Source organism: Leiobunum rupestre, chromosome 3, assembly GCF_980474605.1.
Source record: "Leiobunum rupestre chromosome 3, qqLeiRupe1.1.hap1, whole genome shotgun sequence".
NCBI lineage: Eukaryota > Metazoa > Arthropoda > Arachnida > Opiliones > Sclerosomatidae > Leiobunum > Leiobunum rupestre.
Window position 1 is genome coordinate 34,957,183 of NC_143386.1, and position 16,466 is coordinate 34,973,648.

The 16,466-nt window shown below is 35.3% G+C and overlaps 1 long non-coding RNA gene across 1 annotated transcript; it reads left to right on the forward strand.

Annotated features, from left to right (window-relative positions):
* The first annotated feature begins 13,782 nt into the window (after positions 1-13,782).
* On the forward strand, positions 13,783-14,353 carry LOC149951589 (uncharacterized). The gene is made up of 2 exons (XR_016480027.1): positions 13,783-14,010; positions 14,106-14,353. It is a non-coding gene; the product is annotated as an uncharacterized LOC149951589 (long non-coding RNA).
* Positions 14,354-16,466: the final 2,113 nt, after the last annotated feature.

The following is a 16,466-nucleotide window of genomic DNA, read 5'->3' on the forward strand; positions in this document are numbered from 1 at the left end:
GGAATTCAATTTCAAAAAGGGACAATTTGAAAATATTTCGAGAAATATAGAACTTTTTCCGTTGAGTTCATTTAATACGGGTGTGAGGATTTGTGAGATAAAGCTATAAGAATTCCGTTAATGAAACATTGGCAGCACATCATCAAAGTGCTTCGTCTCAACTCCCACACAAATCAAGAAAACTTCCGTTGTCTTCTCATTTTGTACGTTTCTTTAACATTGATCTAGCATCAATTCCTCACCATGTGAAAAACCTTTTTTTTAACCTTTGTTCTATATTATCTCACCGTAATGGATGTACAAATATTTATATTTGAAAAGTAAAATCGGAAGCACTGTCAACCTGTAATATCTCAAAAGAGATTTGGAGTAAAATATTTCGTATTTCAACAACGGTGAATATTATTTTATTCGAACGACGAGTATATTGTTACAGAAATTCCTGTGGTACTAGCTCTAATTATAATTTTGCTGATAACAATTGCATTTAAGGTTTTCTATTTTCATTTACATTGCTTTTAAGTACATATCAATTTTGAAGTAGAAGAACACTGTATGTTACAAGAACACCAAGTAGCTGTTAACAAATTGAAAGGTTAACAAAGATTACCGGTCAATAGAAAAATTATGTTTAAGCCTTACTGTCAGAAGAAGGGACTTCGTGATTTCGGAAAATCCAGACGCCGAAAAACGAAAGGATAAAACATTCTTTAAAGACAAGAACAAAAGTGTCTGTAACTTTGTGAAAAACGGTAATTATTAGAAATGAAGTAGGATTGAGTATCTGCAACTTAAATACAGTGATGTATCAAAAAATATTAAATTGGTTGACTTTATTTGGTTGGTTTCATTAATCTTCGAGTAAATTATGTAATGCTTACTCTGTAGATATTGTTCTTACCTCTTGATTCTTCAAATGCGATTGGGAAAACCCTGACAGGCTTTGGAATTCAGAAACTATTTTATACGTATCCATGACCTAGATAAAACAAGAAACGAGAAAAAGAAAATGTGATATAAAAAATTTATAACAGAAGAGTGAGTTTTTAATTGAAAATAAAATATATAAATTTAAATAATTCACAGAACTTTAAATATAAAATGCGAACAATCTGAACCATATCTTAATACAAACTTGCCTCATTGTGAATAATTTCAGAAAAGAGACAAATGAAGGTAACTTTTGAGATGCAAATAATCAACGACATTACATAGTTATGAGTCGGTAACGCACTTTTCCGTAGAACGTTTATAATAACTACGGAACTCAAAGCACCAACGGCCTTAAAAACCAAGTTTAATGTAATTAAGGGTGATAAAAGCATCGCAGCTTTGCCAAATATTTTGTTAATTTTTAGAAAAATAATTTTTTTCTGTTCAATTGTTTCACTCTTTGGTAGACTGTGGTTCTGGATGTCTTGGTTTGATAGATGGATACTGCCGTCAAACAAAAACTGCCTTAAGTCTTTGTTGTATCGTTTAATGATTTGTTGAAAAATTATCGAATAAAAAGCAAAGATTCCTTCCAGAGCTGTCGCGGAAATAACGCCATGCAAAATTAAATAAAATTTAACTAGAAACACTTGGACCAGCCAATACTGTCCGAATAATGCCGTAAATTGCGAATAAATATTATACGATACTAACGATAAGATTGCGATAAGAATGATAATCAGAGAATGGTAAATTAATGCTGGCTTCAGTAATTGGTTCTCATTCAGCTTTACTTCGATACCAAGCAGCTTTAGCTCTTGAGTCAAATGGCTTATGAAACTCCTGTTTCGATAAAATGTTATCCATAAGAACAGATCGTATACAATCGCAAACAGGAAGAATGCAATCCCGGAAGTAACTCTTATTACGACAGAGGTGTAGTTGTCTTGGTCAAAACTAGACTTCATTTGTTGGATACGGCGTTTGTTTTGTCGTACGAATTTGATGAAATTTATTCTACTTTCAGTCACGTTGTTCAAATATAAGAAGATAACCCAAGTCATCAGCGGAATCCAAAAATAAGGCGAATACCTTCCTTTTTTTCTGCCATACCAAATTCCGACCAAGCGCAGGTGGTAAGTGAACAGAGCCTGACCATTTACTTTGCGGTCAAATTTTATTATTGCCATGAGAAAATATCACGTTAGTTTCTTTCAAACGTTTCTTTTAAATGAATTCCAAAACGAATGGTTCGTCTATACGTTGAAATGATTCATTGTTTTAAAAGAGATTTTTATTAAAGGTTCAAATATTTTGTATATTCTGTCAAAACAACTGTGAAGAAACGCCCTTCTATACACGATAAAATATTAACTTAAAATCGCAAAGAATAAAGAAGAAACCACTTTGAACCAAAATGTGTTTATTTTCAGAATTTTTTTTAATAAAGCAATTTCTACTGAATGTTAAGCCTTGATTGTTCTACGCAATTTGTATAGCATTGAGCGTGATATATCGCCTGAGCAGCGGTTATTTTACTCGGTAAAGGGACCGTTTTGATTTTTAAAATTTTTGAATGTTAGAAATTTAGAAAATGTTTTAAAAATCTGGGTTAAAGTGTAACGTTTTGATATATTACCATTTTATGCCACTTTGAATCAATTTTGGATATTGTGGATATTTAAAATATATCTAAGGATTTTCAAAATAACGCAAGTTGTGATATATCTAGCCAGTATTCGGTAGAAACAATTTTATTTTAAGAAATACCCTTTAGAGTTCCCATTTAAGCTGTTTAAAAAAACTTGTTGTTCCTATATGAACATTTTAAAATACACCTCGTATGGTTCCAATTTGTACCCTTCATTTATTTAAAATCTAGATGGTAGAAGGTTGAACCTTTTTCTAGGATTAAACCATCAATGGTTCCATATTTCACCCCGAGGTACACGTTTAAACCTAGCGCGCACCCCCTTTTTTAATAATAGTGTAGGCGTTCAATATACAGGGTGTCCACTAAAAAACGATCCAGGGCGAATATCTCAGAAACCGTTTTCTCTAGGAATTTAATTTTTTTTAATGTTACGTAGCACGTGCAGGAGGCAAAGAAGAATGATAACCTCGATGACCTTGAACCATGTCTTCAAGGTCATCCAAAAACTATCTCGAGAACCGTAAGTGTTAGAAAGTTGGTTCCAATTAGAAAAGTGTTCCCCGTCACGTTTTATGCTTACATAGCGTGAACATGATCGGATTCGACCAATAGTAAGTCGAGAAATGATTTACCAAAATCACAAAGGTCGTAAAAGTGAAAATTGCAAGATAGAGCTAATAACTCCAAAACAAGTCGTGCTACATTATCGAAATTTGCTAGACAATCGCATCATGGTAGGAGATTTTAATATTTGGAAAATTGAATGACCTTGAACCATTGTCTTCAAGGTCATACTAAAATTATCTCGAGAACCATTACGTTTAGAGCAAAAATTCGAAATCGAAAGTTGTTCTTCGCCACATTTTATGTATTAATAACTTTAAATTATACTTTATAATTGGAATTTTTCGAGGTGTAAGTCACACTCGGATGACCTGCACACCGAGTTCGCGTACTTAGTACTGTTAAAGGTACGGATTTTAAAGAGTTCACGAACTCTTATTAGCAAAGACAGAGGTACGACAGTGTACACCGAGTTCGTGGAGTGACGAACCCCTCGGAATTTTTGCTCTCGAGATAATTTTAGTATGACCTTGATAGCGCTGTCTTGCAATTTTCCCTTTTACGACCTTTGTGATTTTGGTGCCAATTTTCTCGACTTACTATTGGTCGAATCCGATCATGTTCACGCTATGTAGGCATAAAACGTGACGGGGAAAGATTTTCTAATTGAAACCACCTTTCTAACACTTACGGTTCTCGAGATAGTTTCTGGATGACCTTGAAGACATGGTTCAAGGTCATCGAGGATATCAATCTTCTTTGGCCCCCTGCACGTGCTACTTAACATACAAATTTTAAATTCCTAGAGAAAACGGTTTCTGAGATATTCGCCCTGGATCGTTTTTAGTGGACACCCTGTATAGTTGCATGATTGTTTACGCGAAGACTCGTGAACGAACAAGGAATGGAAGTTGGTAGAACGTATTTATTTTTTACCATCAATAAAAGCTGCTCATTGTTTTTGCTGCATTTAGTTTTCGAGATCGATCATCATTGGAAATATCCTCAGGCTTCACTTAATGAATAGAACATGAAAGAATCAACCAGCATGGAAACAGCACTAGCCACCTCGTAGAATTTACATCGTGGAAAGAAGCAGAATGAAAATGAATCACGGGAAAAGGAATTGATGAAGAATAAGAAGTCCAGATTCAAAATAAGATACGGAGATGGCAAAATGTGGTGTAGAGAATACTCACTTGCATTAGATTCTTAGTGACTCAAAATTTGCCTTTGAGCGGTTATGTAGAAAATATTACTATCGAAGAAAATTTGGGCATTTTTCTAATCCTCTTAAAGCTAGTTTCTAAATACAATCGGCTTTTAGTAAACCATCAGAGAAATGCTGAGGGAAATCCAAATATGGTTTCGTTTTGGTCACCAAATATTCAGAAATAATTTATCCATCTTCTAGGTGAAAAAATAAGAAACTTTTCGATTTGTGAAATAAATAAAATACATATTTTGTTAGATTCGACACTTAACGTTACACATCATGAGTAAATGTCTGATGTGATCAGATATGTGAACGTTGACTACATTAGGAACCCAGTGTTCACGTACGTTACAAGCTACGCTTCACGAACTCCCAAGTAAAAAGGGCATTTACCTAGCACACCCCAACAATTTAGCTAAACATCCAGAATATCATAATCTTCCTAAAGAGGGTGTTCTCATTTAGGACGAAGTAAAAACTATTGGAGGGTTTTTGTGCAACTCCAGAAGCGGTGACTTTGTAGGAAGTGCAATTGTCTTCATCGATCAATTTGGCTGAAAATGCCTAGCTGGGTTATTAAAAACTGTCGTTATAATAGTTTAAGAAAATTAATTATTTGATTGCCAAAGTTAAAAAAATGGGCTCATCTTGTTTTCCCTAAAGATAAAGTTCGAATTTTGAAGGTTTGTCCGTAGGGCTAATAACCTTCTTATTTACTTTGTTACTTATATGAAGTAAAGAGAACCATATTTGTTTATTTTCAAGTTTATAATTAAATTTAAATATTAATTTCATTATTCTTTATTTATCAACCCCAGCATTATTTGGTACTTTTAACCAGCTTCTGTTTATTTTCAATAGAAAGCGCTATTTACAAATCAACATAAAATCTGATTAATTGCGGGACAAGCGTTTCTTTTACTGGTATAGCGTCGTAATAAAACTTTCTTTAAAGTTAAATAACGCTGCTGCTCTTCCAACAATATTTATTATTGATAATGCCACTGACTATTTCACTGAAGATCCTTTGGTAATGGAGCAACTAATTTCATATCACATTACTGAACTATAGACACCATGGATTCAATCAAACGAAGGTACACACATTGATGGACTTTTGATCAAAAATTATAAGCCTAGACTGTTACTTAAACTGTCAAAACTCACCCAACGATAAACACAATACAATTTGATATGGAGCAACTGCATAATTGTTAATGATCAGAGGTTTTAAATTATTTCTTAAAGCCAGATTAAACCTATTATATTTACGATATAAAAATTGTGTTGTTTAATCTCGCGTAGTAGATAAAGTACTATTAAAAATCACGAATTTGCCATACTTTTTGGCTTTTACAAAAACACACGTGAAAACCATTAAATTACTAATTTCAATTTAAAATATTTTTTACAAAATTTAAAACTTCGACTAGAAACGTTAAATTATCTTTTTTTGGATATGATAAAAATTCGATTTCTATATGGACCAATAAAAATTCATTCTGTAAACAATTAAAGTTATATCACTTTCAAGACACAAACTTAATTTGTCACTTTAAGGAAAGTGAAATCTATAAATTTTGGGAAAGATTAATTTTTGAGTTTTATGTAAGTTAAATAATTTTAAATTTTAAATAAAATCCAAAATTCTAGAGCACGGGTTTTCATTGACATTTAATGTGTTCAGCCAAACTAGAAAGGTTGAATGAGAAAAGGTTTTCGATAATATTTACTAGTACGCACAAAACCCAAATAATTATGAAAATTTTCCATATTTATCTAAATTACTTTTATGGGTGGAAATTTAAGTTTCAGAAAATTGGCAATGGCCAAAAAAGGGTTCAGCAAAATTAAGAAACTGTCTTAACGAAAACACTTGATTAAACCACGCTTCATTCTCCGATGAGTCTTACGTACTTTAAGTAGGTCTAAAGAGCTGATTATTCCTACTCTCTATTTGTGAGGTATTACTTTACAAAATTTCTTGTCGTATAGTTAAAATTAAAAAGAAACATTAATTTACGACCTGATTTTGGCTTAAAATGGACGACTTGTGGAAACTATGTATAGTAACAAAACAAATCCACGAATTATGAATTCCTTTTCTTTCGTTCGTGACGTTGGTCTAAATATTTATTTAATTGAATTACCTTTTTAGAATATCTTTTAGAACTGTGTTATTTAAGTTATTCTCAAACTTTGGACTAATAGCGAAGTAACAATCCACCAGGTTTCTTACGCAAATTAACTAACTAATAAACTCATATTCTTGTCTTAAACATTTAAATACTTCCCTGATTGAATGATTCTGGAACCATTATCCTAGAAATATGGCTAGAGTTCGAAAGGTTATTCATCCGACTTTGCTTGCAATTAAACATGTGCTTTATGTAAAAAACATAAAAAACATTATACTTGATTTCCATAATAAATATTTATCGTTAAGCAACTTATTGAAATTTTGAACGGGATATTTAGTTTTCTCTTCCACCAATTGCGTTCAATAAAAGTGGGGTGGCGGAGTGGTTAGCACTTTCGCCTCGCAGCAAGAGGAGCCGGGTTCGACCCCAGCTTGTGGCACTGGGTGAAAACTCGGAAAAACTCCTTCTGCGTTGAGTTTGCAAGTTCTCTCCCCACTGGTGTAAGGGGTTTTCCCCCGAGTTCTTCGGTGTCCCCTTCCATAAAAACTTGTCTAGGTTAACGGTAAAAGTTAGTGTAGGGAGCTGTTGGCTCGATCGCGTGGCATGCAGGGCTTTCCACCACCCTCCTACGCATTGTAACCCGGCCACCTGAATTAAGGGCTTCAAAAGTCGCATGATGACTTAGGCCTAAGGTGGTGCCTCGGGTATTAGCCTAGCTGATTATTATTATTATAGATCTGTCATTCTGCGTTTGCTACTACTTTTTCCACGCCTTGTATACTTATTTATGAAAAGATTAATTACAGCGGTTATAATTATAAATCACCATAATTCTTTAGAGATTCAGGGTAGGAGCTGTTGATCGATCAAGCAGTTGGTTTAATTCAAATTTAATTTAATCTTAACAATCCAATAACAGAGGTTATTTTGAATATTTCAACATAGATAAATTATGAGACGTGGCCAAGGTAATTTCATGTTTCTGTCAGTTGATGAAATGTTTTTGTAGGGACTGTAATAGTTTTGTGTTATGGAAATTCGCCCTCCTGTTAAATCTGTAAAACAATTGGTCAATTCTACTTCAAACCTAGTCTGTGGAGGTAATTAGTTTAGAAAATTAAGTAAGCAGCAACACCGAATAATATTTTAATCACACAACATATTAGGTACACTGAATTTCATTCAGTTCCTGCTTAATAGCGTCAAAGAGTTTCAATGATTAAAGGTATTGTTGTTTTCCACTAATACTGTTTTTAAGCATATCTCAGGTTTGTAGTAGGATTACAGTGTAGGTTACAAGTACGCCACTTATCTACAAACAAAATTAACGTAAATAGAAGATGTGTAACAAATTTCCGTTTTGGCCTTACAGTCAGAAAAAGGGACTTCTTGATGTCGCAAAATCCAGACGCCGAGAATCGAAATGACAACAAATTCTTCAGAGACAAAAACAAAAGTACCTGCAACTTTGGGGGGGGAAAAAATAAATAAATAAATAAGGAATTTTTTGTTTGCTTTCCCCAGAAATTTGAATAAAAGTAACATAAAGAAGGATCTACAACGCTACTCTATATTTTCTATACAATTCTTTTAAAATTAAAATCCTGTTGAAAAAGAGCTACGAAGTCAATTGTTCTTACTTCCTGGTTTTTTAAATGTTCCAACATGCTTTGAAATTCGGACAATATTTTATACGTATTCATGGCCTATATAAAATAAATACAAAATTATCCACAATTTTATTACCACAATCGAAAATTCACCATAATTTTATTTACACAATGGAAACTAAAAACTTGCCTCATTGTGAGTGATTTCAGAAAGGAGACAAATGAAGGCCACTCTCGAGACGCAAGTGATCAATGTGGAAATAAAGAATTGAGTGTTGAGCACATAATTTCTTAGAAAGTTTATAATAACTATCGCACTTATTGCACCAACGGTGTTAACAGCTAAATGCAAAGTAATTATGGGAGACAAAAGCATCGCAGCTTTCTCAAACATTTTGTTAATTTTAAAAAATAATATTTTTTTACGTTCAATTGTTTCACTTGATGATAGACTGTGGTTGTGTATACCTTGGTTCGATAAATGAAGACATTTATCGAATAAAAACTGCCCCAAATCACTATTGTAGCGCTTAAGAATTTCTTGAAACAATTTCGAATAGTAAAAAAGGATTCCTTCCAGAGCGGTTGCTGATAGAACTCCATGCAAAATTATATAAAAACTCACTAGAAACACCCGGGCAAACCAAACCTTTCCGAGCAATGAGGCAAATTGCGAATAAAGGTTATACGATAGAAATGATGTGATTGCGATAAGAATGATAATCAGAGAGTGATATATTAACGCTGGCTTCAGTAAATTCTTATCATTCAGTTTTACTTCGATACCAAGCTGCTTTAGCTCTTGGGTAAAGTGATATATATAGCTCCTCCTTCGATAAAATGTTATCCATAAAATGAAATCGTATACAATTGCAATCACAAAGTATGAAAACCAGGAAATCTGTCTTATTATAACAGAGGCGTAGTTGTGACCAAAGCTAGCATTTATTTGTTGGATATCGCTTATGTTCTGTCGTGAAAATGTAATTAATGTTAATTTATTTTCTGTCACGGCATTCAAATATATACAGATAATCCAAGTCATCAAAGGAATCCAAAGAAAAGGCGAAAATCTTCCCCTTCTTCTGCCGTACCAAATTCCGACCAAGCGCAAGTGGCCAGTGAACACAGCCTGGCCATTTACGTTGCGGTAAAAAAATCTCTTTAAAGTTATCATGTCAGCGAAAAGCGTCCGCTTGTCTCGAGCATTTATTTGAAATGAATTCTATAATATTTTAAAAGTCACCAAAAATATCGATCTAGAGCTTTTGTAAAAAAAAAGGTTCAAATAGATTGCATTTGTTTTCAAAACACCTGTGAAAAAACGCCCTTCGATACAGGATAAAACATTTACTTTTAATCTTAAACAATAAAGAAGAAACAGATATAAACAAAATCTGTTTGTTAAGAAAAACATTCGTTTAAAGAATAAAGCAAGGTCTACTGAATGGGAAGCCTTTAACGGTTTAAGCACGTTATGTAGCTTCTCTAGTCGCCTTGAACTTGATATCTTGCCTGAACAGCGCCGATTTTATTAAGTACATTTGTCGGTTTAATTTTTATAATTTATAAAACTTTTCAATCTAGAAAATATTTTAAAAACTGGTACCAGTTTTCAGTAAAAATTGCTTTGTCATTTATATAATACTCGTTTCGTTTAGTTGTGGATTTGAACTATGGTCGGGTATCTGCGATAACTTATGACCAAAAAACATTTTTTATATTTACTGAAATTTCACATCTTTTTATTTCAACAACAGAGAGATGGAAACTCAGATAGCTAGATTTATATACAGGGTGTTAACTAAAAAATGGACCAGGGCGAATATCTCAAAATGTGATTTAGCTACGATTTTGAAATTTTAGGTTGTTATAGAGTGCTCAGGGGTGAACCAACTATGAAAATGTCAATGACCTTGAACCATGTCTTCAAGGTCATTCGAAAATTAACTTGAGAACCGTAAGAGCTACGAAGTTGGTTCCAATTAGAAAGTTGTTCCAAGTCACATTTTATGGTTAACTAGCTTTGACTCGATCTGATTTGCGAAATAGGACGTTGAGCAATGTTAGGCCAAAATCAAGAAGGCCGTTAAGTTGATAACGTGTTAAAGACGATGTTCAACTGATAACTTTAAAAGTACTCTTGTTAGAGTACTGAAATTTGTTAGACCACCTCATCGTGGTTGAGGGTCTTTAGTTTGAAAATTTCAGCTCCCAAAACTCGTCTTCTACACATTATCAACTTAACGACCGTTTGGTTTTTGGCCTAACATTTCTCGACTTCCTATTTCGCAAATCAGATCGAGTCAAAGCTAGTTAACCATAAAATGTGACGGGGAACAACTTTCTAATTGGAACCAACTTCGTAGCTCTTACGGTTCTCAAGTTAATTTTCGAATGACTTTGAAGACATGGTTCAAGGTCATTGAAATTTTCATAGTTGGGTGACCCCCTGAGCGCTCTATAACAACCTAAAATTTCAAAGTCGTAGCTAAAACACATTTTGAGATATTCGCCCTGGTCCATTTTTTAGTTAACACCCTGTATATCCATTTGATATGCAAGTTGTTTCGGATAAGTTGGTCAATAATGAAAGGATGGTTCCTTTGGGTAAGGCCGAGAACAATAGTCCTAAAGTTGACCGTTTCCGTGATATCGCCCCTTGAATATCAGTCCGGATAACTAAGGGCCCGGTGCAGAGACGTTTTTTCACTCTCGTAACTTTACAATCCTCGTAAATTTACGAGGAAGTGGGCGTGGCCCAGGGCCGTCTTTACGTGATTGGGGGCCCCTGGGCAAAGCGATACGCGGGGCCCCTAATAATTCCAGACAATTTCTTAAAGGCCTAGGTTTTTTTCTGCCTGTCCCCCTTTAAATTAACTTATTGGAGCACAAATACCCCGGTGGTAGGCCAACCGCTGAACATGTTGGCCTAATTTAAAGGGGGGCAGGCAGAAGAAAAACTAGGCTTTGAACCTCCAATGCAAAGTCCATCGTCGCCCTAATCTTCAAATATTGGTTCAAATAAAAAAATGCGACGGTCTACACCGTCTATATCACGAAAAGACATGTTTTAGATAGTTTAAAAATTTGTAAAATGTAAATAGACAATACTAATATTTAAAAAATGTGGAAAACAATATTTGTAAGATTCATCTTTTTCACCTTACAAAAGTTGAAAATGGGGCCCTCCAGAATCTTGGGGCCCTAGGGCAGTGCCCTATTTGCCCAATGGGAAAGACGGCACTGGCGTGGCCAAAGAACTTACGATTTTTTTCGCGAAAATGGTGTGCAGAGACAATAGGCTCGTAACTTTACGAGTGACTTTCGCTCGTAAAGTTACGAGTGCTCTGGAGGTCTCGTAAAGACGTAAACGTTGCGAAATATTGATAACAAAAATGGCGGAGTTTGTCACTCTGCTCGCGATGCGAAGAGTTGAGGAAATTAATCGAGGAATAAACGTTGTTGAACCAGTTGGAAATGAGTGTATTTATCACGAGAGGCCAGACCCTTTGGTCAGACAGAGTTTTTAGCAAATTATCGACTTCCAAAAAGGGTATTCATTAAACTTTTGAAAGAGCCAAGGCCCGACCTTGACCATGAAGCATTGAGACCACTATCTGCAGCTTCCCAGGTAGGAATATATTTTTTATCACTATGTAATTTTTTTTTACTACTATTATGTGCTTTAACACCGGTTATATGACAAACACTTCTGTTAACTCTTTGTACAACCTTTTGGAATACATATTTTAATCCTACTCTTTCATACTCAAAACTGATATTTATCTAGGCTTAGATTTTGAGTAGTAAATGAGTAAGAAAAGCGATTGGGCAAAGTTTGAAGAAAATATCTGGGAAGGAAGATACCTCACCCCTTTCGTGAGCTAGGGGTGCAAAACAAAACCAGAGAAAATTTGTGGTATAGGGTCAGTTTTTAGGAGATGTACCATCGGAGAATAAAAAATTTGCATAGGGAAAATAACCGAGTGTAAAACATTGTAAAATAATTTGGTCTTTTAACATTTTCCTACCTTTTGTTGCTCTTTAATGCTCATATGTTGCCACTTCTAATCATTGTTATTTTCTATAGATACTTATTTGCTTCAATTTTTACGTGACTGGAAGTATACAGTGGGTGACGGCCACATGGGCGAGAGATACACAGTATCAAGGATCATGGAGTGATTAAGGAGGCAATTTACTGTATGCCCCAGATTTAAGGTTTGAAAATTTGTATTCGCTTGTGTCATCTTGTACAATTTCTACCTTGACAAGGGTGTGGAAATGCCCGAGGCAATGGTAGAAGAACGAGATGGCACAAGCGAACAGGATCCCCCATGTCAACTCACTAATGCTCAATTACATGCTCGGGCTAATCAAATTTTAAATCAATTGGTGGAAAACTTGAATGGACAAAGAAATTTACATCAAGAATAATTTCAGTTTTCTACGATATGATTTGATTTTTAAAATTAAAACCGCCCTCTCCCATTATTAAATTTAATTTGGGGACATACTTGTAGAACAAATTTTCTTATAATGTAATTACGTGGTCAAGGATTCTAATTTTGGAACTAAAAACTCTAGTTTCTCTAATAACTCCAATGATTTTGTTCTCTTGTGATATTATTCTTTGTTATTTATTACTGGTTCAATAATATGTTATTCGTCGATTACTTTCAAATATTTTTTCCATGTAAATTAATTGCTCTTCGCCAATAAAAAAATATATTAAAAGAAAACATGGTAATTTATTTGAATAATTAAAAATTCAAAAAGGGCGCCTTTTATTTTGCGAAAAAAATCTGGTGGGTAGATGGAGGCTTCTTATTAGAAAACAAACCCAGCTGATCAGAGTAAAAAAAATAACAGCTGTGAAAAATGAAAGAGGTACATAATGAACAATGAGTTTATAGAGTGGTTTACAAAATATAAATAGATGGAAATAATGCATATGAAAGGATGATAATATATTTGAAAACATCAATCTTAGTGCTAAAGATAAGTAATTAATAATTTGCACCAGTTTTATTTTGAAAGATTAGACATATCAATGATTTTTTGTTTTAGGGTTAGGAAGTGGAATTGATGTAACACCAAGGTAAAGATTTTCAACAGGTACTTGAGTGTTGTGAATGCCAATAAGAATTCTATTTGCATTTTCTAAATGATTGGAAAATGCAATGCCAAGTTAAGCATCTTGTGACCGTTTGGCTACCATTTCGGAAAGTATTGAACCCAAAATTGCATTTAACCTTTCTTGATAATTCACAACTGACTGAGCTGTTTTTTCTAAGGTGTTAGCAGCTGTTAAAGAAGGCTTAGGTGCTGGGTGTCTGGTAGTTTGCCTTTTGTGACTTCTTTTTAAACTGTCACGTGAGTTTATCAATATTTTCAAAAGTCTTTATCAACCACATTCCACGGTATAGCCACAATTATTATCGTTCAAATTAACTTGAGTTTTGTAGATTTTCCCCTGAATATTTGACCCAAAATTACTTTATAATGTACTTACATTTATCTTAAAAGTCTTTCCCACTAAAATTTAATACCTAATTTAAGTTTTTTTTTAAATTTTCAAATTGTTAAACTGGGTTCACTGGGATAAATTTTCTGTATTTTCTCATTTCCCACTCGGCCTTCTGTAGTGCTATGGAACGCAAGAACACAGAGAAAATGGAAAAGCTGCTAACGTATGTGAACCAAGCTTTAAACCTGTGAAAATCATGTACTCAGATTGTTCTGGCAAAATGTGAACAACGATATCAGTATCAGATCTGCCTTTGAAACAAGAAACTGAGCCCTATAGGTTTCATTGTAGGCCTAGGTGGAGGAAATGGGTTTTCACTACCCATTGCTCTTGCATCTGTTTATGAGAGTACAAATAAGGTAAAGGACTTGATAGTTTTTACGTGACCTTATTGAAATGTACCAATATCTGCGACCAACTCTTCCATATATCTAAACTTCTTTTCTCATGCAAGCTCATCAATTTGGGAAGCTAAACAAGATTATGTTTAACCAATGAAACTGTGATTCTACTTCTAAGCCCATTTTACCATGTCTCTTCAGTGAAAAATCTATAGCGTCACCACCCACACTTGCTGGCATATTGAGGGGAGTAACCCGAAATAGTCCAGAGTTAGGAGTGCCAATGAGTCGTGCTACACTGAAATATTTTCACTTGTTACAATGGAGGATTTTCTAGCTTTTCATTAAAATTTAATTAGACTATTGTGGTTTCATTTCAAAACACTAGCTTTGCACAAACAACCAACCTGGTGCCTGACTTGTGAACTATCAACTCCTCTAATCCCGTGCAACGCAGCTTCACTTATTAAACGGCAAACGGACACCTCCTTTTTTTAACGGTGCTTTTGTAATCAGTCCACTTAGCTCTTATTTTTACTGTCGCTTTTATGAGGCCCATACCCATATATACAGGCAATTTCGTGGGCAATTTCTGCCCAGGCCTTCACATCTTCACTACTTTTGTAGGTTTTCAATAAATCAGGCCTAGCTTCCAAACAATTTATAATTGCTTGAAGTTCTCTTGTACTAAAGTTTGGTTGTCTCTCTTCACCTGGTTTCATTTTCCACATATTCTTTGTAGGGGATTTTCTACCCAAAATCCTACGTCGCCCTCCTAGCCTAAAGGAGACCCAGCGACCACTCCTACATTAATTTAAAAAAAAAGGGTCCTCCCTCCCGCGTAACCTTCGGGGTTAGCGAGTTTGAATAGGGTTGTCTAGGGGTAATTATTTGCTTATTTGCTAAATAGAAAGTTGCCATTGAAGTTCCAAAATAATCGTAAACATTTAATTAGGGACAGAAAACAAAACAAGACTAAATGCACTGTTACAAATAAAAATTACCAATACTACGACATATTAAAAACAGAATAAATGATAGAACGTTAATAGTTTTAAATGTACATAATTGAGACAAAGACAGTTTTTGGATGACGCTAGGCGGCGTTAATAATTACGTTTAGTACTAAATACTTAAGTGGATGGTCCATGCTCGAGGTGGCCTCTACCGCACAGGATTGATGTCCGGAACGCGCACCAATTCGCGCAGGCTTTACCGTATATGGTATCAACTATAGTTGAACCCGGCTCCGGCCATAATCGCCCGATCACTCGGTTTACCGGTTATGACAACTCTACCCGTTAGGTGCGACAGAGTTTATCGCGGGTTTAGGCAGCTTGCCATCTCCCGCTTCGATTTTCGAAGTCCGCACCTTTTAAACATTGGGAGTTATTTTTAGTTTTCGGCACGTTTGAGATCCAGAGCGATTCTGTCTCAAAAAGGGCGAACACCCTAGTTTTGTTTCTGGCCAAAGTCACGTGTCTCGTGATGGCGCGAACTTTCACCCCAATCAACGGGCTCGGGACCAAACGTCTTGAGAGGACGCAACCAATCACCACACGCGCGTCACCACTTTCGTCTTTTTATTCTCGTTCCCACGAGCGGGACACCTCAAAGGATCAGTTGTTACCTGACCAATAAATCTTTGGTTCAAATTATGTCAAAGCTGGCGCCAACAAGACGCCAGTCATATATCACACATTATTCACACTAAAAACATGTCACTTTAAGAAAACACTTAACAATAGGAAAATTCTCGGAACTTGATAATTGGCAACCCTCAATTTGGACGGACAGTAAAAATATTGGAGCTGGGGCAAAGGGAGAAATTGTTAATGGGCTCGGGGGGAATATACGGAAATGGACGGGACCTCGCTGTATCCCAAAACCAGCGGCGGTTGTTTATAAAAGGAACGAAACTCGCTAATCCCAAAGAAAGCCAGAGAGAGAAAACGTGGGGGTGCTCGGGCTACCTGTGGCCACAAGGTCACCTTTGACCCCCCCCGAAGAGACAAGACTTCAAATTCCTTCCCATGGATACCCTTCGCCGCAACGGCCAGCGCCGCCGCTAGGGGTCGCCTGAAAATATCCACCGTCCTAAATTAAAGAATTACAAGGCCGAATCTGTTGACATATAGGTTTTGGCGAAATTAATAGAAAGTGTTAAGACATTAAATTAAGTCGTTACAATTCCCCCCTTCTTAACGTCTCACGTCCTCGGGAGACCACGCCAAACGCTTCAAAAATCCGAACAATAAGAGGGAAACGAACAAAAGTCCCAAAATCGAGAATCATAACGGGGACGCGACGAACCACTAAGAAATAGCAATAAGAAATACATAAAACTCGCGCGCAACAAAACAATAAAAAGAACACTAACACTATACCGAAAAATTCGAACTCAACAAAAAAAAATTACACTAGCTAGCTCCGTATTTACATAGGCCTATGTCGTCTTAATCACACGACCACGC